General features: G+C 40.6%; 19 non-coding genes across 19 annotated transcripts; 10 read left to right on the forward strand and 9 right to left on the reverse strand.

Annotated features, from left to right (window-relative positions):
* Positions 1-556: 556 nt before the first annotated feature.
* trnar-ccu (transfer RNA arginine (anticodon CCU)) lies at positions 557-628 on the reverse strand. Its single transcript has one exon. It is a non-coding gene; the product is annotated as a tRNA-Arg (tRNA).
* Positions 629-2314: 1686 nt separating this feature from the next.
* Positions 2315-2521, forward strand: LOC131699817 (small nucleolar RNA U3). The gene has a single exon (XR_009308351.1). It is a non-coding gene; the product is annotated as a small nucleolar RNA U3 (small nucleolar RNA).
* Positions 2522-3902: 1381 nt separating this feature from the next.
* trnaf-gaa (transfer RNA phenylalanine (anticodon GAA)) lies at positions 3903-3975 on the forward strand. Its single transcript has one exon. It is a non-coding gene; the product is annotated as a tRNA-Phe (tRNA).
* Positions 3976-5125: 1150 nt separating this feature from the next.
* On the reverse strand, positions 5126-5197 carry trnar-ccu (transfer RNA arginine (anticodon CCU)). Its single transcript has one exon. It is a non-coding gene; the product is annotated as a tRNA-Arg (tRNA).
* Positions 5198-6882: 1685 nt separating this feature from the next.
* LOC131699801 (small nucleolar RNA U3) lies at positions 6883-7089 on the forward strand. The gene has a single exon (XR_009308336.1). It is a non-coding gene; the product is annotated as a small nucleolar RNA U3 (small nucleolar RNA).
* A 1381-nt stretch (positions 7090-8470) lies between these two features.
* On the forward strand, positions 8471-8543 carry trnaf-gaa (transfer RNA phenylalanine (anticodon GAA)). Its single transcript has one exon. It is a non-coding gene; the product is annotated as a tRNA-Phe (tRNA).
* A 135-nt stretch (positions 8544-8678) lies between these two features.
* On the reverse strand, positions 8679-8752 carry trnan-guu (transfer RNA asparagine (anticodon GUU)). Its single transcript has one exon. It is a non-coding gene; the product is annotated as a tRNA-Asn (tRNA).
* A 941-nt stretch (positions 8753-9693) lies between these two features.
* On the reverse strand, positions 9694-9765 carry trnar-ccu (transfer RNA arginine (anticodon CCU)). Its single transcript has one exon. It is a non-coding gene; the product is annotated as a tRNA-Arg (tRNA).
* Positions 9766-11450: 1685 nt separating this feature from the next.
* LOC131699756 (small nucleolar RNA U3) lies at positions 11451-11656 on the forward strand. Its single transcript, XR_009308292.1, has one exon. It is a non-coding gene; the product is annotated as a small nucleolar RNA U3 (small nucleolar RNA).
* Positions 11657-13237: 1581 nt separating this feature from the next.
* On the reverse strand, positions 13238-13311 carry trnan-guu (transfer RNA asparagine (anticodon GUU)). Its single transcript has one exon. It is a non-coding gene; the product is annotated as a tRNA-Asn (tRNA).
* Positions 13312-14252: 941 nt separating this feature from the next.
* trnar-ccu (transfer RNA arginine (anticodon CCU)) lies at positions 14253-14324 on the reverse strand. Its single transcript has one exon. It is a non-coding gene; the product is annotated as a tRNA-Arg (tRNA).
* A 1685-nt stretch (positions 14325-16009) lies between these two features.
* LOC131699802 (small nucleolar RNA U3) lies at positions 16010-16216 on the forward strand. Its single transcript, XR_009308337.1, has one exon. It is a non-coding gene; the product is annotated as a small nucleolar RNA U3 (small nucleolar RNA).
* Positions 16217-17596: 1380 nt separating this feature from the next.
* Positions 17597-17669, forward strand: trnaf-gaa (transfer RNA phenylalanine (anticodon GAA)). The gene has a single exon. It is a non-coding gene; the product is annotated as a tRNA-Phe (tRNA).
* Positions 17670-18817: 1148 nt separating this feature from the next.
* trnaw-cca (transfer RNA tryptophan (anticodon CCA)) lies at positions 18818-18889 on the reverse strand. The gene has a single exon. It is a non-coding gene; the product is annotated as a tRNA-Trp (tRNA).
* A 1685-nt stretch (positions 18890-20574) lies between these two features.
* Positions 20575-20781, forward strand: LOC131699803 (small nucleolar RNA U3). The gene has a single exon (XR_009308338.1). It is a non-coding gene; the product is annotated as a small nucleolar RNA U3 (small nucleolar RNA).
* Positions 20782-22162: 1381 nt separating this feature from the next.
* trnaf-gaa (transfer RNA phenylalanine (anticodon GAA)) lies at positions 22163-22235 on the forward strand. The gene has a single exon. It is a non-coding gene; the product is annotated as a tRNA-Phe (tRNA).
* Positions 22236-22370: 135 nt separating this feature from the next.
* Positions 22371-22444, reverse strand: trnan-guu (transfer RNA asparagine (anticodon GUU)). The gene has a single exon. It is a non-coding gene; the product is annotated as a tRNA-Asn (tRNA).
* Positions 22445-24490: 2046 nt separating this feature from the next.
* On the forward strand, positions 24491-24563 carry trnaf-gaa (transfer RNA phenylalanine (anticodon GAA)). The gene has a single exon. It is a non-coding gene; the product is annotated as a tRNA-Phe (tRNA).
* A 135-nt stretch (positions 24564-24698) lies between these two features.
* On the reverse strand, positions 24699-24772 carry trnan-guu (transfer RNA asparagine (anticodon GUU)). Its single transcript has one exon. It is a non-coding gene; the product is annotated as a tRNA-Asn (tRNA).
* Between the last annotated feature and the right edge of the window lie 56 nt (positions 24773-24828).

Genomic DNA, 24828 nt, shown 5'->3' on the forward strand with positions numbered 1-24828 from the left:
TACGACGGAGGGCGCACTGCACTTTTTCAGTTTGGGGAATGTTACAAATTAGCAGACTGTGCTTTAAAATACATATAGGGCGGGCTTCTCTGTTACAAAGAATTATCACACTTTGTATTTCTCTCCATGATGCATTGGGACAAAATACGTAGATTCATTAAAACTATTTGGAGAATGCGGGCATCGATCCCGCTACTTCTCGCTCCTTGTATTGTGGCAGCGATTCTCATAGGCTACAATCGCTGCTTGATAAGAGCGATTCAGATTGTTCAATATTTTTTTTTTTTTATTGGCAATGTAGTTGCCATTTGCAAATTCAAAAATAAATTGAACAATCAAAAATGATAATACTTGCTTTTGTATCACACGACAATCTTAAGGTATGCTTTAACGGCTAGGCTGTCTCAAGTTAGTTTGTATTGTTAATACCATACCTCTGTTTGATCGCTATACAATCAATATGTTGTGTAGGCTAAATTGTATAAATAAACGCCCGGAAACATTCAAATCCAAACACGTTAAAAGATGAAATAGTGTGGAATAGAAACAAAGAATTTGACCTCGACGTGATTTGAACACGTAACCTTCTGATCAGGAGTCAGAGGCGCTACCGTTGCGCCACGAAGTCCTGGCAATTTTTGTACTTGTTATGGAATGCTAGAGTGCACAGCAAGCATGCCAAACGCATGGTAATGCCGACGCTCATACTAGGAAAACATTCAAGCGTCATGGGAAACAGCCGTCAATAGGTGTTCGTAGCCAGCAGGGCTATGAAGCTGTCGGAAGTGTGTTTGATTCTCAGCTTTAAAAGTAAAGAAAACATAAAACAATGCGATTTGCTTTTATAATGTTCATTAATTGAAACGTAGGCATAAACACAGTTGTACTGGCTGGGAATCGTTTCGGTTCAAATTCTTGGAAAGCAGCTATGCTGAGCAATATATCACCAACGGGGGAAAGCTGGCAGTACTGAGTGACACAGAAGAAGGATTCTCTCAGCGTGTCTCCTCTGAGTGCGCACTGGCACAAAGAGGCTTTGCTCATCTAATGACGTGGCGGAATGCAATAATGTATTGGGTTAATTTATCAACAAAAGAAACATAAACAAAAGTGTATGTAATTATTTGTGAATAAACTGTCTTACTTATACGATGGGACCAGGAACTTACATCCGCAATTTAATGATCGGCCAACCACAAAGAGACTTTGTCTTGACCAGTAATTTAAAAACATGCGGCAATGGTTCTACTGGGGATAGCACCCAGGGCCTTCTGCGTGTAAAGCAGACGTGATAATCACTACACTATGGAACCTAGGCAGAACTGTGTCGGTGCTCCTACATTATTGTCTACATGCATCTCAAATAATTACAATGTCATTTATCAGACCCTTCGGCGTTGTCTTTAAAAATTAAACTTCCCAGACCGAACGCAGGCTAACATTAAATCAATGAATCTTAAATATTTTCTATAGCGCCCCATATGCGATTCACAAAATCTACTTAAAAACAAGACAATATCTCATTGTAAGCCTGGTCGAACAAAAGAAGTCTTCAGTGTAATTTTAAACAAAGAGTGCTTTCCACGATTTACGATGCTTTAGAGAGACGGAATATTGGAATTGGCAGCCGAGACTGGGGAATAAAACTGCCCGTGATCAAAGTGGGCAGAAAAGCTGCATATTTTCCATAAGGTATTTTTGAGGAAAGAAAACGGTTCTCTCTGATTTGCAACGTTTCTATGGTTCGGCCCGGCCACTGCCGTGTGTCTGGTTAAAACGATGAGTTCAGTTTTTTTTTCTTCTGCTTGGTAATTCAGTCTTGAGGCAACTGTAGCAGAGTGGCGCAGCGGAAGGGTGCTGGGCCCATAACCCAGAGGTCGATGGATCGAAACCATCCTCTGCTAGCTTGTTTTTCTTCTGTTAGCAAAGTAGTTTTTCTAAAATATAAACTGAACTGATTTGCAAATTCAAAAAATAAATTCATTAACAAAATAAAAAATATTTCGACTAGATGTATGTTTTCAATTTCTTCAAAAAGTAGTCTCAAGCTCGTTGATTCAGTCGCTTTAAAATCCACCTCTATGTCCCGCTGCAGCAGCGCTGTGTGCTGTGGCTCGAGCTTGTTTGACGAGACAGGCAATGCAAAAATGATAAAACTTGCTTTTGTATCACACGACAAACTTAACGTATGCTTTAACGGCTTGGCTGTCTCAAGTTAGTTTGTATTGTTAATGTAACACCTCGTTTTTGCCCAGTCGTTGTATCACATGAATTGAGCTTGCCAGTTGGGGGTGACGGTCTGCCAATACAAGTTAAGACTATATTTGCAAGGATCATTTCTAGAGTGAAACATGTTTTGAAGGGATTGGTCTCGGTATCCCCCAGGAGGAGCGGGAGTCTTTTCTTCTCAGCAACGAGCTGACAATGAGTGTTGTTTTTGGGCACCTGCTCGCTGCTACTGATGACCACTCCAATCTTCAGTCGGTGGATTGTTGAAGGAAGGGGACACATTCTGAGTGCGTATCTCATACTGGTAGAAACGCGGAAAAAAGAAACCATCAAGCCTAAAATTGTTCAGTTGTTTAAATCAATAAGCACATTTCAAATGGATCATTGCTAATGTTAAAACAATTTAAGAACACTTTAAATAGGGCTTGACTAATATAAAAATATAGGCATGTTATTTGCACTACGCAGGACTAGATTGAGCTTAAAAAAAGGCATTACATCTGAAAATAACTTGTGTTTACCCCCACTTACAAGGAAAGCGTCAAACTTTGTATTCGTCCTCGTAACAGTGTTAGAAAATGTAAACAGCAGTTGGAGAATGCCGAAGTCGATCATCCTAGCATGTTAAACGAGGGCATTTCTCATGTAAGCCACATCCAGTAATAGATCGTTTGTACTGTTCTCAATGGTCCGCATCCCAGCCTGAGACCACGATCCAATTGTAAAACTTTACAATGCATTAGTAAGACCTTACCTAAAATATTGTGATCAGTTCTGATCACCTCTCTACAAAAAGGATATTGCTGCTCTAGAAAGAGTGCAAAGAAGAGCAACCAGAAATATCCCAGGTTTAAAAGGCATGTTGTATGCAGACAGGCTAAAAGAACTGAATCTATTCAGTCTTGAACAAAAAAGACTACGCGGCGATCTGATTCAAACATTCAACATCCTAAAAGGTAGAGACAATGTCGACCCAGGGGACTTCTTTTTTGACATGAAAAAAGAAACAAGGACCAGCGGTCACAAATGGAGATTACATAAAGGGGCATTCAAAACAGAAAATAGGAGGCACTTTTTTACACAGAGAATTGTGAGGGTCTGGAACCAACTCCCCAGTAATGTTGAAGCTGACACCCTGGGATCCTTCAAGAAGCTGCTTGATGAGAGTCTGGGATCAATAAGCTACTAACTACCAAACGAGCAAGATGGGCTGAATGGCCTCCTCTCGTTTGGAAACTTTCTTATGTTCTTATGTTCCTATATCCTATTGTGCTTGTTAAGCCATAGCGTGAATCTTGAAAACGTCTTGTTTGTTTAACAAAGCCAGCAGTCACTTTATTGATCACCCTGTGGATTAAACGCTATTGGAACACAGATGATTGTGTTGAAGATGTTAATAGACTTTCAATGTACGCGTTGTAGAGCTAAGCGTTTGTTGAGGCCGTTCAAGCGCTGCACATTCAGGCAGCCGGTTGCAGTCTTTACCTGTTTCCTAGATGTTTGCCATTTGGTCTTACTCTGGAAGGAGTAGAACAAAAGCTAAACCATTTGTTGAGAACCGCATTTGGGAGAAAACTTAAGTGTTTCAAAATGCATTTGTAAAGTGCATTTGTCTATTAGGTTGTTTATGGTGTGACAAAAAGAATGCTATCTCGAAAACGCAGTCCTGTCAAGCCGAAATAGCTCAGTTGGGAGAGCGTTAGACTGAAGATCTAAAGGTCCCTGGTTCGATCCCGGTTTTCGGCAAACACCAAGACATTTTGTTTTGTTTTGTATTATTTTGAACTAAAAACAGAGCACATTTTTTTCTTCATTGTAATTGGAGGAAATAACAACGTATTAGTGCCATTTTCTAATGTGATTAAGAAATTCAAAAAGCATCGTCCCTGGGTGGGCTTGAACCACCAACCTTCCGGTTAACAGCCGAACGCGCTAACCGATTGCGCCACAGAGTCCAACCTGCTGGACCTCTAAAGCATACGGGAGTGATTAGCAAGGCAAGATGCTGCAGAACCTGATCGAGGGAGCAGAACTCAGCCGAACCTGAAACCACATCTAAGAAGAAAGCAACACGGGGCAGGAAAGTCTATGTAATCCATTATGGCAGCACAACATACGTCATTTTGTTAGATAACACACTGGGGGTCCAACACAGCAGTGTGTGTAAATAGCTACAATGGAAACCAAATACTTACGGTTCAAATGGGAATCTTCATCAGATTTTAAGAACACATTTGACATACTTTACACTGCAAAGGAGGAAGGCAGGCAATGCAAATGAGGCGTGATCCATTGCTAAAAAAATACATTAAATCTCCCTTTGTGCTTCTCGGAAGACATACGACGGAGGGCGCACTGCACTTTTTCAGTTTGGGGAATGTTACAAATTAGCAGACTGTGCTTTAAAATACATATAGGGCGGGCTTCTCTGTTACAAAGAATTATCACACTTTGTATTTCTCTCCATGATGCATTGGGACAAAATACGTAGATTCATTAAAACTATTTGGAGAATGCGGGCATCGATCCCGCTACTTCTCGCTCCTTGTATTGTGGCAGCGATTCTCATAGGCTACAATCGCTGCTTGATAAGAGCGATTCAGATTGTTCAATATTTTTTTTTTTTTTATTGGCAATGTAGTTGCCATTTGCAAATTCAAAAATAAATTGAACAATCAAAAATGATAATACTTGCTTTTGTATCACACGACAATCTTAAGGTATGCTTTAACGGCTAGGCTGTCTCAAGTTAGTTTGTATTGTTAATACCATACCTCTGTTTGATCGCTATACAATCAATATGTTGTGTAGGCTAAATTGTATAAATAAACGCCCGGAAACATTCAAATCCAAACACGTTAAAAGATGAAATAGTGTGGAATAGAAACAAAGAATTTGACCTCGACGTGATTTGAACACGTAACCTTCTGATCAGGAGTCAGAGGCGCTACCGTTGCGCCACGAAGTCCTGGCAATTTTTGTACTTGTTATGGAATGCTAGAGTGCACAGCAAGCATGCCAAACGCATGGTAATGCCGACGCTCATACTAGGAAAACATTCAAGCGTCATGGGAAACAGCCGTCAATAGGTGTTCGTAGCCAGCAGGGCTATGAAGCTGTCGGAAGTGTGTTTGATTCTCAGCTTTAAAAGTAAAGAAAACATAAAACAATGCGATTTGCTTTTATAATGTTCATTAATTGAAACGTAGGCATAAACACAGTTGTACTGGCTGGGAATCGTTTCGGTTCAAATTCTTGGAAAGCAGCTATGCTGAGCAATATATCACCAACGGGGGAAAGCTGGCAGTACTGAGTGACACAGAAGAAGGATTCTCTCAGCGTGTCTCCTCTGAATGCGCACTGGCACAAAGAGGCTTTGCTCATCTAATGACGTGGCGGAATGCAATAATGTATTGGGTTAATTTATCAACAAAAGAAACATAAACAAAAGTGTATGTAATTATTTGTGAATAAACTGTCTTACTTATACGATGGGACCAGGAACTTACATCCGCAATTTAATGATCGGCCAACCACAAAGAGACTTTGTCTTGACCAGTAATTTAAAAACATGCGGCAATGGTTCTACTGGGGATAGCACCCAGGGCCTTCTGCGTGTAAAGCAGACGTGATAATCACTACACTATGGAACCTAGGCAGAACTGTGTCGGTGCTCCTACATTATTGTCTACATGCATCTCAAATAATTACAATGTCATTTATCAGACCCTTCGGCGTTGTCTTTAAAAATTAAACTTCCCAGACCGAACGCAGGCTAACATTAAATCAATGAATCTTAAATATTTTCTATAGCGCCCCATATGCGATTCACAAAATCTACTTAAAAACAAGACAATATCTCATTGTAAGCCTGGTCGAACAAAAGAAGTCTTCAGTGTAATTTTCAACAAAGAGTGCTTTCCACGATTTACGATGCTTTAGAGAGACGGAATATTGGAATTGGCAGCCGAGACTGGGGAATAAAACTGCCCGTGATCAAAGTGGGCAGAAAAGCTGCATATTTTCCATAAGGTATTTTTGAGGAAAGAAAACGGTTCTCTCTGATTTGCAACGTTTCTATGGTTTGGCCCGGCCACTGCCGTGTGTCTGGTTAAAACGATGAGTTCAGTTTTTTTTTCTTCTGCTTGGTAATTCAGTCTTGAGGCAACTGTAGCAGAGTGGCGCAGCGGAAGCATGCTGGGCCCATAACCCAGAGGTCGATGGATCGAAACCATCCTCTGCTGCTTGTTTTTCTTCTGTTAGCAAAGTAGTTTTTCTAAAATATAAACTGAACTGATTTGCAAATTCAAAAAATAAATTCATTAACAAAATAGAAAATATTTTGACTAGATGTATGTTTTCAATTTCTTCAAAAAGTAGTCTCAAGCTCGTTGATTCAGTCGCTTTAAAATCCACCTCTATGTCCCGCTGCAGCAGCGCTGTGTGCTGTGGCTCGAGCTTGTTTGACGAGACAGGCAATGCAAAAATGATAAAACTTGCTTTTGTATCACACGACAAACTTAACGTATGCTTTAACGGCTTGGCTGTCTCAAGTTAGTTTGTATTGTTAATGTAACACCTCGTTTTTGCCCAGTCGTTGTATCACATGAATTGAGCTTGCCAGTTGGGGGTGACGGTCTGCCAATACAAGTTAAGACTATATTTGCAAGGATCATTTCTAGAGTGAAACATGTTTTGAAGGGATTGGTCTCGGTATCCCCCAGGAGGAGCGGGAGTGTTTTCTTCTCAGCAACGAGCTGACAATGAGTGTTGTTTTTGGGCACCTGCTCGCTGCTACTGATGACCACTCCAATCTTCAGTCGGTGGATTGTTGAAGGAAGGGGACACATTCTGAGTGCGTATCTCATACTGGTAGAAACGCGGAAAAAAGAAACCATCAAGCCTAAAATTGTTCAGTTGTTTAAATCAATAAGCACATTTCAAATGGATCATTGCTAATGTTAAAACAATTTAAGAACACTTTAAATAGGGCTTGACTAATATAAAAATATAGGCATGTTATTTGCACTACGCAGGACTAGATTGAGCTTAAAAAAAGGCATTACATCTGAAAATAACTTGTGTTTACCCCCACTTACAAGGAAAGCGTCAAACTTTGTATTCGTCCTCGTAACAGTGTTAGAAAATGTAAACAGCAGTTGGAGAATGCCGAAGTCGATCATCCTAGCATGTTAAACGAGGGCATTTCTCATGTAAGCCACATCCAGTAATAGATCGTTTGTACTGTTCTCAATGGTCCGCATCCCAGCCTGAGACCACGATCCAATTGTAAAACTTTACAATGCATTAGTAAGACCTTACCTAAAATATTGTGATCAGTTCTGATCACCTCTCTACAAAAAGGATATTGCTGCTCTAGAAAGAGTGCAAAGAAGAGCAACCAGAAATATCCCAGGTTTAAAAGGCATGTTGTATGCAGACAGGCTAAAAGAACTGAATCTATTCAGTCTTGAACAAAAAAGACTACGTGGCGATCTGATTCAAACATTCAACATCCTAAAAGGTAGAGACAATGTCGACCCAGGGGACTTCTTTTTTGACATGAAAAAAGAAACAAGGACCAGCGGTCACAAATGGAGATTACATAAAGGGGCATTCAAAACAGAAAATAGGAGGCACTTTTTTACACAGAGAATTGTGAGGGTCTGGAACCAACTCCCCAGTAATGTTGAAGCTGACACCCTGGGATCCTTCAAGAAGCTGCTTGATGAGAGTCTGGGATCAATAAGCTACTAACTACCAAACGAGCAAGATGGGCTGAATGGCCTCCTCTCGTTTGGAAACTTTCTTATGTTCTTATGTTCCTATATCCTATTGTGCTTGTTAAGCCATAGCGTGAATCTTGAAAACGTCTTGTTTGTTTAACAAAGCCAGCAGTCACTTTATTGATCACCCTGTGGATTAAACGCTATTGGAACACAGATGATTGTGTTGAAGATGTTAATAGACTTTCAATGTACGCGTTGTAGAGCTAAGCGTTTGTTGAGGCCGTTCAAGCGCTGCACATTCAGGCAGCCGGTTGCAGTCTTTACCTGTTTCCTAGATGTTTGCCATTTGGTCTTACTCTGGAAGGAGTAGAACAAAAGCTAAACCATTTGTTGAGAACCGCATTTGGGAGAAAACTTAAGTGTTTCAAAATGCATTTGTAAAGTGCATTTGTCTATTAGGTTGTTTATGGTGTGACAAAAAGAATGCTATCTCGAAAACGCAGTCCTGTCAAGCCGAAATAGCTCAGTTGGGAGAGCGTTAGACTGAAGATCTAAAGGTCCCTGGTTCGATCCCGGGTTTCGGCAAACACCAAGACATTTTGTTTTGTTTTGTATTATTTTGAACTAAAAACAGAGCACATTTTTTTCTTCATTGTAATTGGAGGAAATAACAACGTATTAGTGCCATTTTCTAATGTGATTAAGAAATTCAAAAAGCATCGTCCCTGGGTGGGCTTGAACCACCAACCTTCCGGTTAACAGCCGAACGCGCTAACCGATTGCGCCACAGAGACCAACCTGCTCTACCTCTAAAGCATACGGGAGTGATTAGTAAGGCGAGATGCTGCAGAACCTGATCGAGGGAGCAGAACTCAGCCGAACCTGAAACCACATCTAAGAAGAAAGCAACACGGGGCAGGAAAGTCTATGTAATCCATTATGGCAGCACAACATACGTCATTTTGTTAGATAACACACTGGGGGTCCAACACAGCAGTGTGTGTAAATAGCTACAATGGAAACCAAATACTTACGGTTCAAATGGGAATCTTCATCAGATTTTAAGAACACATTTGACATACTTTACACTGCAAAGGAGGAAGGCAGGCAATGCAAATGAGGCGTGATCCATTGCTAAAAAAATACATTAAATCTCCCTTTGTGCTTCTCGGAAGACATATGACGGAGGGCGCACTGCACTTTTTCAGTTTGGGGAATGTTACAAATTAGCAGACTGTGCTTTAAAATACATATAGGGCGGGCTTCTCTGTTACAAAGAATTATCACACTTTGTATTTCTCTCCATGATGCATTGGGACAAAATACGTAGATTCATTAAAACTATTTGGAGAATGCGGGCATCGATCCCGCTACTTCTCGCTCCTTGTATTGTGGCAGCGATTCTCATAGGCTACAATCGCTGCTTGATAAGAGCGATTCAGATTGTTCAATATTTTTTTTTTTTTTATTGGCAATGTAGTTGCCATTTGCAAATTCAAAAATAAATTGAACAATCAAAAATGATAATACTTGCTTTTGTATCACACGACAATCTTAAGGTATGCTTTAACGGCTAGGCTGTCTCAAGTTAGTTTGTATTGTTAATACCATACCTCTGTTTGATCGCTATACAATCAATATGTTGTGTAGGCTAAATTGTATAAATAAACGCCCGGAAACATTCAAATCCAAACACGTTAAAAGATGAAATAGTGTGGAATAGAAACAAAGAATTTGACCTCGACGTGATTTGAACACGTAACCTTCTGATCAGGAGTCAGAGGCGCTACCGTTGCGCCACGAAGTCCTGGCAATTTTTGTACTTGTTATGGAATGCTAGAGTGCACAGCAAGCATGCCAAACGCATGGTAATGCCGACGCTCATACTAGGAAAACATTCAAGCGTCATGGGAAACAGCCGTCAATAGGTGTTCGTAGCCAGCAGGGCTATGAAGCTGTCGGAAGTGTGTTTGATTCTCAGCTTTAAAAGTAAAGAAAACATAAAACAATGCGATTTGCTTTTATAATGTTCATTAATTGAAACGTAGGCATAAACACAGTTGTACTGGCTGGGAATCGTTTCGGTTCAAATTCTTGGAAAGCAGCTATGCTGAGCAATATATCACCAACGGGGGAAAGCTGGCAGTACTGAGTGACACAGAAGAAGGATTCTCTCAGCGCGTCTCCTCTGAATGCGCACTGGCACAAAGAGGCTTTGCTCATCTAATGACGTGGCGGAATGCAATAATGTATTGGGTTAATTTATCAACAAAAGAAACATAAACAAAAGTGTATGTAATTATTTGTGAATAAACTGTCTTACTTATACGATGGGACCAGGAACTTACATCCGCAATTTAATGATCGGCCAACCACAAAGAGACTTTGTCTTGACCAGTAATTTAAAAACATGCGGCAATGGTTCTACTGGGGATAGCACCCAGGGCCTTCTGCGTGTAAAGCAGACGTGATAATCACTACACTATGGAACCTAGGCAGAACTGTGTCGGTGCTCCTACATTATTGTCTACATGCATCTCAAATAATTACAATGTCATTTATCAGACCCTTCGGCGTTGTCTTTAAAAATTAAACTTCCCAGACCGAACGCAGGCTAACATTAAATCAATGAATCTTAAATATTTTCTATAGCGCCCCATATGCGATTCACAAAATCTACTTAAAAACAAGACAATATCTCATTGTAAGCCTGGTCGAACAAAAGAAGTCTTCAGTGTAATTTTAAACAAAGAGTGCTTTCCACGATTTACGATGCTTTAGAGAGACGGAATATTGGAATTGGCAGCCGAGACTGGGGAATAAAACTGCCCGTGATCAAAGTGGGCAGAAAAGCTGCATATTTTCCATAAGTTATTTTTGAGGAAAGAAAACGGTTCTCTCTGATTTGCAACGTTTCTATGGTTCGGCCCGGCCACTGCCGTGTGTCTGGTTAAAACGATGAGTTCAGTTTTTTTTTCTTCTGCTTGGTAATTCAGTCTTGAGGCAACTGTAGCAGAGTGGCGCAGCGGAAGCATGCTGGGCCCATAACCCAGAGGTCGATGGATCGAAACCATCCTCTGCTAGCTTGTTTTTCTTCTGTTAGCAAAGTAGTTTTTCTAAAATATAAACTGAACTGATTTGCAAATTCAAAAAATAGATTCATTAACAAAATAGAAAATATTTCGACTAGATGTATGTTTTCAATTTCTTCAAAAAGTAGTCTCAAGCTCGTTGATTCAGTCGCTTTAAAATCCACCTCTATGTCCCGCTGCAGCAGCGCTGTGTGCTGTGGCTCGAGCTTGTTTGACGAGACAGGCAATGCAAAAATGATAAAACTTGCTTTTGTATCACACGACAAACTTAACGTATGCTTAACGGCTTGGCTGTCTCAAGTTAGTTTGTATTGTTAATGTAACACCTCGTTTTTGCCCAGTCGTTGTATCACATGAATTGAGCTTGCCAGTTGGGGGTGACGGTCTGCCAATACAAGTTAAGACTATATTTGCAAGGATCATTTCTAGAGTGAAACATGTTTTGAAGGGATTGGTCTCGGTATCCCCCAGGAGGAGCGGGAGTGTTTTCTCTCAGCAACGAGCTGACAATGAGTGTTGTTTTTGGGCACCTGCTCGCTGCTACTGATGACCACTCCAATCTTCAGTCGGTGGATTGTTGAAGGAAGGGGACACATTCTGAGTGCGTATCTCATACTGGTAGAAACGCGGAAAAAAGAAACCATCAAGCCTAAAATTGTTCAGTTGTTTAAATCAATAAGCACATTTCAAATGGATCATTGCTAATGTTAAAACAATTTAAGAACACTTTAAATAGGGCTTGACTAATATAAAAATATAGGCATGTTATTTGCACTACGCAGGACTAGATTGAGCTTAAAAAAAGGCATTACATCTGAAAATAACTTGTGTTTACCCCCACTTACAAGGAAAGCGTCAAACTTTGTATTCGTCCTCGTAACAGTGTTAGAAAATGTAAACAGCAGTTGGAGAATGCCGAAGTCGATCATCCTAGCATGTTAAACGAGGGCATTTCTCATGTAAGCCACATCCAGTAATAGATCGTTTGTACTGTTCTCAATGGTCCGCATCCCAGCCTGAGACCACGATCCAATTGTAAAACTTTACAATGCATTAGTAAGACCTTACCTAAAATATTGTGATCAGTTTTGATCACCTCTCTACAAAAAGGATATTGCTGCTCTAGAAAGAGTGCAAAGAAGAGCAACCAGAAATATCCCAGGTTTAAAAGGCATGTTGTATGCAGACAGGCTAAAAGAACTGAATCTATTCAGTCTTGAACAAAAAAGACTACGCGGCGATCTGATTCAAACATTCAACATCCTAAAAGGTAGAGACAATGTCGACCCAGGGGACTTCTTTTTTGACATGAAAAAAGAAACAAGGACCAGCGGTCACAAATGGAGATTACATAAAGGGGCATTCAAAACAGAAAATAGGAGGCACTTTTTTACACAGAGAATTGTGAGGGTCTGGAACCAACTCCCCAGTAATGTTGAAGCTGACACCCTGGGATCCTTCAAGAAGCTGCTTGATGAGAGTCTGGGATCAATAAGCTACTAACTACCAAACGAGCAAGATGGGCTGAATGGCCTCCTCTCATTTGGAAACTTTCTTATGTTCCTATATCCTATTGTGCTTGTTAAGCCATAGCGTGAATCTTGAAAACGTCTTGTTTGTTTAACAAAGCCAGCAGTCACTTTATTGATCACCCTGTGGATTAAACGCTATTGGAACACAGATGATTGTGTTGAAGATGTTAATAGACTTTCAATGTACGCGTTGTAGAGCTAAGCGTTTGTTGAGGCAGTTCAAGCGCTGCACATTCAGGCAGCCGGTTGCAGTCTTTACCTGTTTCCTAGATGTTTGCCATTTGGTCTTACTCTGGAAGGAGTAGAACAAAAGCTAAACCATTTGTTGAGAACCGCATTTGGGAGAAAACTTAAGTGTTTCAAAATGCATTTGTAAAGTGCATTTGTCTATTAGGTTGTTTATGGTGTGACAAAAAGAATGCTATCTCGAAAACGCAGTCCTGTCAAGCCGAAATAGCTCAGTTGGGAGTGCGTTAGACTGAAGATCTAAAGGTCCCTGGTTCGATCCCGGTTTTCGGCAAACACCAAGACATTTTGTTTTGTTTTGTATTATTTTGAACTAAAAACAGAGCACATTTTTTTCTTCATTGTAATTGGAGGAAATAACAACGTATTAGTGCCATTTTCTAATGTGATTAAGAAATTCAAAAAGCATCGTCCCTGGGTGGGCTTGAACCACCAACCTTCCGGTTAACAGCCGAACGCGCTAACCGATTGCGCCACAGAGACCAACCTGCTCGACCTCTAAAGCATACGGGAGTGATTAGCAAGGCGAGATGCTGCAGAACCTGATCGAGGGAGCAGAACTCAGCCGAACCTGAAACCACATCTAAGAAGAAAGCAACACGGGGCAGGAAAGTCTATGTAATCCATTATGGCAGCACAACATACGTCATTTTGTTAGATAACACACTGGGGGTCCAACACAGCAGTGTGTGTAAATAGCTACAATGGAAACCAAATACTTACGGTTCAAATGGGAATCTTCATCAGATTTTAAGAACACATTTGACATACTTTACACTGCAAAGGAGGAAGGCAGGCAATGCAAATGAGGCGTGATCCATTGCTAAAAAAATACATTAAATCTCCCTTTGTGCTTCTCGGAAGACATACGACGGAGGGCGCACTGCACTTTTTCAGTTTGGGGAATGTTACAAATTAGCAGACTGTGCTTTAAAATACATATAGGGCGGGCTTCTCTGTTACAAAGAATTATCACACTTTGTATTTCTCTCCATGATGCATTGGGACAAAATACGTAGATTCATTAAAACTATTTGGAGAATGCGGGCATCGATCCCGCTACTTCTCGCTCCTTGTATTGTGGCAGCGATTCTCATAGGCTACAATCGCTGCTTGATAAGAGCGATTCAGATTGTTCAATATTTTTTTTTTTTTTATTGGCAATGTAGTTGCCATTTGCAAATTCAAAAATAAATTGAACAATCAAAAATGATAATACTTGCTTTTGTATCACACGACAATCTTAAGGTATGCTTTAACGGCTAGGCTGTCTCAAGTTAGTTTGTATTGTTAATACCATACCTCTGTTTGATCGCTATACAATCAATATGTTGTGTAGGCTAAATTGTATAAATAAACGCCCGGAAACATTCAAATCCAAACACGTTAAAAGATGAAATAGTGTGGAATAGAAACAAAGAATTTGACCTCGACGTGATTTGAACACGTAACCTTCTGATCAGGAGTCAGAGGCGCTACCGTTGCGCCACGAAGTCCTGGGAATTTTTGTACTTGTTATGGAATGCTAGAGTGCACAGCAAGCATGCCAAACGCATGGTAATGCCGACGCTCATACTAGGAAAACATTCAAGCGTCATGGGAAACAGCCGTCAATAGGTGTTCGTAGCCAGCAGGGCTATGAAGCTGTCGGAAGTGTGTTTGATTCTCAGCTTTAAAAGTAAAGAAAACATAAAACAGTGCTATTTGCATTTATAATGTTCATTAATTGAAACGTAGGCATAAACACAGTTGTACTGGCTGGGAATCGTTTCGGTTCAAATTCTTGGAAAGCAGCTATGCTGAGCAATATATCACCAACGGGGGAAAGCTGGCAGTACTGAATGACACAGAAGAAGGATTCTCTTAGCGCGTCTCCTCTGAATGCGCACTGGCACAAAGAGGCTTTGCTCATCTAATGACGTGGCGGAATGCAATAATGTATTGGGTTAATTTATCAACAAAAGAAACATAAACAAAAGTGTATGTAATTATTTGTGAATAAACTGTCTTACTTATACGATGGGACCAGGAACTTACATCCGCAATTTAATGATCGGCCAACCACAAAGAGACTTTGTCTTGACCAGTAATTTAAAAACATGCGGCAATGGTTCTACTGGGGATAGCACCCAGGGCCTTCTGCGTGTAAAGCAGACGTGATAATCACTACACTATGGAACCTAGGCAGAACTGTGTCGGTGCTCCTACATTATTGTCTACATGCATCTCAAATAATTACAATGTCATTTATCAGACCCTTCGGCGTTGTCTTTAAAAATTAAACTTCCCAGACCGAACGCAGGCTAACATTAAATCAATGAATCTTAAATATTTTCTATAGCGCCCCATATGCGATTCACAAAATCTACTTAAAAACAAGACAATATCTCATTGTAAGCCTGGTCGAACAAAAGAAGTCTTCAGTGTAATTTTCAACAAAGAGTGCTTTCCACGATTTACGATGCTTTAGAGAGACGGAATATTGGAATTGGCAGCCGAGACTGGGGAATAAAACTGCCCGTGATCAAAGTGGGCAGAAAAGCTGCATATTTTCCATAAGGTATTTTTGAGGAAAGAAAACGGTTCTCTCTGATTTGCAAATTTCTATGGTTCGGCCCGGCCACTGCCGTGTGTCTGGTTAAAACGATGAGTTCAGTTTTTTTTTCTTCTGCTTGGTAATTCAGTCTTGAGGCAACTGTAGCAGAGTGGCGCAGCGGAAGCGTGCTAGGCCCATAACCCAGAGGTCGATGGATCGAAACCATCCTCTGCTAGCTTGTTTTTCTTCTGTTAGCAAAGTAGTTTTTCTAAAATATAAACTGAACTGATTTGCAAATTCAAAAAATAAATTCATTAACAAAATAGAAAATATTTCGACTAGATGTATGTTTTCAATTTCTTCAAAAAGTAGTCTCAAGCTCGTTGATTCAGTCGCTTTAAAATCCACCTCTATGTCCCGCTGCAGCAGCGCTGTGTGCTGTGGCTCGAGCTTGTTTGACGAGACAGGCAATGCAAAAATGATAAAACTTGCTTTTGTATCACACGACAAACTTAACGTATGCTTTAACGGCTTGGCTGTCTCAAGTTAGTTTGTATTGTTAATGTAACACCTCGTTTTTGCCCAGTCGTTGTATCACATGAATTGAGCTTGCCAGTTGGGGGTGACGGTCTGCCAATACAAGTTAAGACTATATTTGCAAGGATCATTTCTAGAGTGAAACATGTTTTGAAGGGATTGGTCTCGGTATCCCCCAGGAGGAGCGGGAGTGTTTTCTTCTCAGCAACGAGCTGACAATGAGTGTTGTTTTTGGGCACCTGCTCGCTGCTACTGATGACCACTCCAATCTTCAGTCGGTGGATTGTTGAAGGAAGGGGACACATTCTGAGTGCGTATCTCATACTGGTAGAAACGCGGAAAAAAGAAACCATCAAGCCTAAAATTGTTCAGTTGTTTAAATCAATAAGCACATTTCAAATGGATCATTGCTAATGTTAAAACAATTTAAGAACACTTTAAATAGGGCTTGACTAATATAAAAATATAGGCATGTTATTTGCACTACGCAGGACTAGATTGAGCTTAAAAAAAGGCATTACATCTGAAAATAACTTGTGTTTACCCCCACTTACAAGGAAAGCGTCAAACTTTGTATTCGTCCTCGTAACAGTGTTAGAAAATGTAAACAGCAGTTGGAGAATGCCGAAGTCGATCATCCTAGCATGTTAAACGAGGGCATTTCTCATGTAAGCCACATCCAGTAATAGATCGTTTGTACTGTTCTCAATGGTCCGCATCCCAGCCGAGACCACGATCCAATTGTAAAACTTTACAATGCATTAGTAAGACCTTACCTAGAATATTGTGATCAGTTCTGATCACCTCTCTACAAAAAGGATATTGCTGCTCTAGAAAGAGTGCAAAGAAGAGCAACCAGAAATATCCCAGGTTTAAAAGGCATGTTGTATGCAGACAGGCTAAAAGAACTGAATCTATTCAGTCTTGAACAAAAAAGACTACGCGGCGATCTGATTCAGACATTCAACATCCTAAAAGGTAGAGACAATGTCGACCCAGGGGACTTCTTTTTTGACATGAAAAAAGAAACAAGGACCAGCGGTCACAAATGGAGATTACATAAAGGGGCATTCAAAACAGAAAATAGGAGGCACTTTTTTACACAGAGAATTGTGAGGGTCTGGAACCAACTCCCCAGTAATGTTGAAGCTGACACCCTGGGATCCTTCAAGAAGCTGCTTGATGAGAGTCTGGGATCAATAAGCTACTAACTACCAAACGAGCAAGATGGGCTGAATGGCCTCCTCTCGTTTGGAAACTTTCTTATGTTCTTATGTTCCTATATCCTATTGTGCTTGTTAAGCCATAGCGTGAATCTTGAAAACGTCTTGTTTGTTTAACAAAGCCATCAGTCACTTTATTGATCACCCTGTGGATTAAACGCTATTGGAACACAGATGATTGTGTTGAAGATGTTAATAGACTTTCAATGTACGCGTTGTAGAGCTAAGCGTTTGTTGAGGCAGTTCAAGCGCTGCACATTCAGGCAGCCGGTTGCAGTCTTTACCTGTTTCCTAGATGTTTGCCATTTGGTCTTACTCTGGAAGGAGTAGAAAAAAAGCTAAACCATTTGTTGAGAACCGCATTTGGGAGAAAACTTAAGTGTTTCAAAATGCATATGTAAAGTGCATTTGTCTATTAGGTTGTTTATGGTGTGACAAAAAGAATGCTATCTCGAAAACACAGTCCTGTCAAGCCGAAATAGCTCAGTTGGGAGAGCGTTAGACTGAAGATCTAAAGGTCCCTGGTTCGATCCCGGGTTTCGGCAAACACCAAGACATTTTGTTTTGTTTTCTATTATTTTGAACTAAAAACAGAGCACATTTTTTTCTTCATTGTAATTGGAGGAAATAACAACGTATTAGTGCCATTTTCTAATGTGATTAAGAAATTCAAAAAGCATCGTCCCCGCGTGGGCTTGAACCACCAACCTTCCGGTTAACAGCCGAACGTGCTAACCGATTGCGCCACAGAGACCAACCTGCTCGACCTCTAAAGCATACGGGAGTGATTAGCAAGGCGAGATGCTGCAGAACCTGATCGAGGGAGCAGAACTCAGCCGAACCTGAAACCACATCTAAGAAGAAAGCAACACGGGGCAGGAAAGTCTATGTAATCCATTATGGCAGCACAACATACGTCATTTTGTTAGATAACACACTGGGGGTCCAACACAGCAGTGTGTGTAAATAGCTACAATGGAAACCAAATACTTACGGTTCAAATGGGAATCTTCATCAGATTTTAAGAACACATTTGACATACTTTACACTGCAAAGGAGGAAGGCAAGCAATGCAAATGAGGCGTGATCCATTGCTAAAAAAATACATTAAATCTCCCTTTGTGCTTCTCGGAAGACATACGACGGAGGGCGCACTGCACTTTTTCAGTTTGGGCAATGTTACAAATTAGCAGACTGTGCTTTAAAATACATATAGGGCGGGCTTCTCTGTTACAAAGAATTATCACACTTTGTATTTCTCTCCATGATGCATTGGGACAAAATACGTAGATTCATTAAAACTATTTGGAGAATGCGGGCATCGATCCCGCTACTTCTCGCTCCTTGTATTGTGGCAGCGATTCTCATAGGCTACAATCGCTGCTTGATAAGAGTGATTCAGATTGTTCAATATTTTTTTTTTTTATTGGCAATGTAGTTGCCATTTGCAAATTCAAAAATAAATTGAACAATCAAAAATGATAATACTTGCTTTTGTATCACACGACAATCTTAAGGTATGCTTTAACGGCTAGGCTGTCTCAAGTTAGTTTGTATTGTTAATACCATACCTCTGTTTGATCGCTATACAATCAATATGTTGTGTAGGCTAAATTGTATAAATAAACGCCCAGAAACATTCAAATCCAAACACGTTAAAAGATGAAATAGTGTGGAATAGAAACAAAGAATTTGACCTCGACGTGATTTGAACACGTAACCTTCTGATCTGGAGTCAGAGGCGCTACCGTTGCGCCACGAAGTCCTGGCAATTTTTGTACTTGTTATGGAATGCTAGAGTGCACAGCAAGCATGCCAAACGCATGGTAATGCCGACGCTCATACTAGGAAAACATTCATTATCACTAGCGTCATGGGAAACAGCCGTCAATAGGTGTTCGTAGCCAGCAGGGCTATGAAGCTGTCGGAAGTGTGTTTGATTCTCAGCTTTAAAAGTAAAGAAAACATAAAACAGTGCGATTTGCATTTATAATGTTCATTAATTGAAACGTAGGCATAGTTGTACTGGCTGGGAATCGTTTCGGTTCAAATTCCTGGAAAGCAGCTATGCTGAGCAATATATCACCAACGGGGGAAAGCTGGCAGTACTGAGTGACACAGAAGAAGGATTCTCTCAGCGCGTCTCCTCTGAATGCGCACTGGCACAAAGAGGCTTTGCTCATCTAATGACGTGGCGGAATGCAATAATGTATTGGGTTAATTTATCAACAAAAGAAACATAAACAAAAGTGTATGTAATTATTTGTGAATAAACTGTCTTACTTATACGATGGGACCAGGAACTTACATCCGCAATTTAATGATCGGCCAACCACAAAGAGACTTTGTCTTGACCAGTAATTTAAAAACATGCAGCAATGGTTCTACTGGGGATAGCAACCAGGGCCTTCTGCGTGTAAAGCAGACATGATAATCACTACACTATGGAACCTAGGCAGAACTGTGTCGGTGCTCCTACATTATTGTCTACATGCATCTCAAATAATTACAATGTCATTTATCAGACCCTTCGGCGTTGTCTTTAAAAATTAAACTTCCCAGACCGAACGCAGGCTAACATTAAATCAATGAATCTTAAATATTTTCTATAGCGCCCCATATGCGATTCACAAAATCTACTTAAAAACAAGACAATATCTCATTGTAAGCCTGGTCGAACAAAAGAAGTCTTCAGTGTAATTTTCAACAGAGTGCTTTCCACGATTTACGATGCTTTAGAGAGACGGAATATTGGAATTGGCAGCCGAGACTGGGGAATAAAACTGCCCGTGATCAAAGTGGGCAGAAAAGCTGCATATTTTCCATAAGGTATTTTTGAGGAAAGAAAACGGTTCTCTCTGATTTGCAAATTTTTATGGTTCGGCCCGGCCACTGCCGTGTGTCTGGTTAAAACGATGAGTTCAGTTTTTTTTTCTTCTGCTTGGTAATTCAGTCTTGAGGCAACTGTAGCAGAGTGGCGCAGCGGAAGCGTGCTGGGCCCATAACCCAGAGGTCGATGGATCGAAACCATTCTCTGCTAGCTTGTTTTTCTTCTGTTAGCAAAGTAGTTTTTCTAAAATATAAACTGAACTGATTTGCAAATTCAAAAAATAAATTCATTAACAAAATAGAAAATATTTCGACTAGATGTATGTTTTCAATTTCTTCAAAAAGTAGTCTCAAGCTCGTTGATTCAGTCGCTTTAAAATCCACCTCTATGTCCCGCTGCAGCAGCGCTGTGTGCTGTGGCTCGAGCTTGTTTGACGAGACAGGCAATGCAAAAATGATAAAACTTGCTTTTGTATCACACGACAAACTTAACGGATGCTTTAACGGCTTGGCTGTCTCAAGTTAGTTTGTATTGTTAATGTAACACCTCGTTTTTGCCCAGTCGTTGTATCACATGAATTGAGCTTGCCAGTTGGGGGTGACGGTCTGCCAATACAAGTTAAGACTATATTTGCAAGGATCATTTCTAGAGTGAAACATGTTTTGAAGGGATTGGTCTCGGTATCCCCCAGGAGGAGCGGGAGTGTTTTCTTCTCAGCAACGAGCTGACAATGAGTGTTGTTTTTGGGCACCTGCTCGCTGCTACTGATGACCACTCCAATCTTCAGTCGGTGGATTGTTGAAGGAAGGGGACACATTCTGAGTGCGTATCTCATACTGGTAGAAACGCGGAAAAAAGAAACCATCAAGCCTAAAATTGTTCAGTTGTTTAAATCAATAAGCAAATTTCAAATGGATCATTGCTAATGTTAAAACAATTTAAGAACACTTTAAATAGGGCTTGACTAATATAAAAATATAGGCATGTTATTTGCACTACGCAGGACTAGATTGAGCTTAAAAAAAGGCATTACATCTGAAAATAACTTGTGTTTACCCCCACTTACAAGGAAAGCGTCAAACTTTGTATTCGTCCTCGTAACAGTGTTAGAAAATGTAAACAGCAGTTGGAGAATGCCGAAGTCGATCATCCTAGCATGTTAAACGAGGGCATTTCTCATGTAAGCCACATCCAGTAATAGATCGTTTGTACTGTTCTCAATGGTCCGCATCCCAGCCTGAGACCACGATCCAATTGTAAAACTTTACAATGCATTAGTAAGACCTTACCTAGAATATTGTGATCAGTTCTGATCACCTCTCTACAAAAAGGATATTGCTGCTCTAGAAAGAGTGCAAAGAAGAGCAACCAGAAATATCCCAGGTTTAAAAGGCATGTTGTATGCAGACAGGCTAAAAGAACTGAATCTATTCAGTCTTGAACAAAAAAGACTACGCGGCGATCTGATTCAAACATTCAACATCCTAAAAGGTAGAGACAATGTCGACCCAAGGGACTTCTTTTTTGACATGAAAAAAGAAACAAGGACCAGCGGTCACAAATGGAGATTACATAAAGGGGCATTCAAAACAGAAAATAGGAGGCACTTTTTTACACAGAGAATTGTGAGGGTCTGGAACCAACTCCCCAGTAATGTTGAAGCTGACACCCTGGGATCCTTCAAGAAGCTGCTTGATGAGAGTCTGGGATCAATAAGCTACTAACTACCAAACGAGCAAGATGGGCTGAATGGCCTCCTCTCGTTTGGAAACTTTCTTATGTTCTTATGTTCCTATATCCTATTGTGCTTGTTAAGCCATAGCGTGAATCTTGAAAACGTCTTGTTTGTTTAACAAAGCCAGCAGTCACTTTATTGATCACCCTGTGGATTAAACGCTATTGGAACACAGATGATTGTGTTGAAGATGTTAATAGACTTTCAATGTACGCGTTGTAGAGCTAAGCGTTTGTTGAGGCAGTTCAAGCGCTGCACATTCAGGCAGCCGGTTGCAGTCTTTACCTGTTTCCTAGATGTTTGCCATTTGGTCTTACTCTGGAAGGAGTAGAAAAAAAGCTAAACCATTTGTTGAGAACCGCATTTGGGAGAAAACTTAAGTGTTTCAAAATGCATTTGTAAAGTGCATTTGTCTATTAGGTTGTTTATGGTGTGACAAAAAGAATGCTATCTCGAAAACGCAGTCCTGTCAAGCCGAAATAGCTCAGTTGGGAGAGCGTTAGACTGAAAATCTAAAGGTCCCTGGTTCGATCCCGGGTTTCGGCAAACACCAAGACATTTTGTTTTGTTTTGTATTATTTTGAACTAAAAACAGAGCACATTTTTTTCTTCATTGTAATTGGAGGAAATAACAACGTATTAGTGCCATTTTCTAATGTGATTAAGAAATTCAAAAAGCATCGTCCCTGGGTGGGCTTGAACCACCAACCTTCCGGTTAACAGCCGAACGCGCTAACCGATTGCGCCACAGAGACCAACCTGCTCGACCTCTAAAGCATACGGGAGTGATTAGCAAGGCGAGATGCTGCAGAACCTGATCGAGGGAGCAGAACTCAGCCGAACCTGAAACCACATCTAAGAAGAAAGCAACACGGGGCAGGAAAGTCTATGTAATCCATTATGGCAGCACAACATACGTCATTTTGTTAGATAACACACTGGGGGTCCAACACAGCACTGTGTGTAAATAGCTACAATGGAAACCAAATACTTACGGTTCAAATGGGAATCTTCATCAGATTTTAAGAACACATTTGACATACTTTACACTGCAAAGGAGGAAGGCAGGCAATGCAAATGAGGCGTGATCCATTGCTAAAAAAATACATTAAATCTCCCTTTGTGCTTCTCGGAAGACATACGACGGAGGGCGCACTGCACTTTTTCAGTTTGGGGAATGTTACAAATTAGCAGACTGTGCTTTAAAATACATATAGGGCGGGCTTCTCTGTTACAAAGAATTATCACACTTTGTATTTCTCTCCATGATGCATTGGGACAAAATACGTAGATTCATTAAAACTATTTGGAGAATGCGGGCATCGATCCCGCTACTTCTCGCTCCTTGTATTGTGGCAGCGATTCTCATAGGCTACAATCGCTGCTTGATCGGTGGATTGTTGAAGGAAGGGGACACATTCTGAGTGCGTATCTCATACTGGTAGAAACGCGGAAAAAAGAAACCATCAAGCCTAAAATTGTTCAGTTGTTTAAATCAATAAGCACATTTCAAATGGATCATTGCTAATGTTAAAACAATTTAAGAACACTTTAAGCAGGGCTTGACTAATATAAAAATATAGGCATGTTATTTGCACTACGCAGGACTAGACTGAGCTTAAAAAATGGCATTACATCTGAAAATAACTTGTGTTTACCCCCACTTACAAGGAAAGCGTCAAACTTTGTATTCGTCCTCGTAACAGTGTTAGAAAATGTAAACAGCAGTTGGAGAATGCCGAAGTCGATCATCCTAGCATGTTAAACGAGGGCATTTCTCATGTAAGCCACATCCAGTAATAGATCGTTTGTACTGTTCTCAATGGTCCGCATCCCAGCCTGAGACCACGATCCAATTGTAAAACTTTACAATGCATTAGTAAGACCTTACCTAGAATATTGTGATCAGTTCTGATCACCTCTCTACAAAAAGGATATTGCTGCTCTAGAAAGAGTGCAAAGAAGAGCAACCAGAAATATCCCAGGTTTAAAAGGCATGTTGTATGCAGACAGGCTAAAAGAACTGAATCTATTCAGTCTTGAACAAAAAAGACTACGCGGCGATCTGATTCAGACATTCAACATCCTAAAAGGTAGAGACAATGTCGACCCAGGGGACTTCTTTTTTGACATGAAAAAAGAAACAAGGACCAGCGGTCACAAATGGAGATTACATAAAGGGGCATTCAAAACAGAAAATAGGAGGCACTTTTTTACACAGAGAATTGTGAGGGTCTGGAACCAACTCCCCAGTAATGTTGAAGCTGACACCCTGGGATCCTTCAAGAAGCTGCTTGATGAGAGTCTGGGATCAATAAGCTACTAACTACCAAACGAGCAAGATGGGCTGAATGGCCTCCTCTCGTTTGGAAACTTTCTTATGTTCTTATGTTCCTCTATCCTATTGTGCTTGTTAAGACATAGCGTGAATCTTGAAAACGTCTTGTTTGTTTAACAAAGCCAGCAGTCACTTTATTGATCACCCTGTGGATTAAACGCTATTGGAACACAGATGATTGTGTTGAAGATGTTAATAGACTTTCAATGTACGCGTTGTAGAGCTAAGCGTTTGTTGAGGCAGTTCAAGCGCTGCACATTCAGGCAGCCGGTTGCAGTCTTTACCTGTTTCCTAGATGTTTGCCATTTGGTCTTACTCTGGAAGGAGTAGAACAACATTTGTTGAGAACCGCATTTGGGAGAAAACTTAAGTGTTTCAAAATGCATTTGTAAAGTGCATTTGTCTATTAGGTTGTTTATGGTGTGACAAAAAGAATGCTATCTCGAAAACGCAGTCCTGTCAAGCCGAAATAGCTCAGTTGGGAGAGCGTTAGACTGAAGATCTAAAGGTCCCTGGTTCGATCCCGGGTTTCGGCAAGCACCAAGACATTTTGTTTTGTTTTATATTATTTTGAACTAAAAACAGAGCACATTTTTTTCTTCATTGTAATTGGAGGAAATAACAACGTACTAGTGCCATTTTCTAATGTGATTAAGAAATTCAAAAAGCATCGTCCCTGGGTGGGCTTGAACCACCAACCTTCCGGTTAACAGCCGAACGCGCTAACCGATTGCGCCACAGAGACCAACCTGCTCGACCTCTAAAGCATACGGGAGTGATTAGCAAGGCGAGATGCTGCAG

This window comes from Acipenser ruthenus, chromosome 23, assembly GCF_902713425.1.
Source record: "Acipenser ruthenus chromosome 23, fAciRut3.2 maternal haplotype, whole genome shotgun sequence".
Taxonomy (NCBI): Eukaryota; Metazoa; Chordata; class Actinopteri; order Acipenseriformes; family Acipenseridae; genus Acipenser; species Acipenser ruthenus.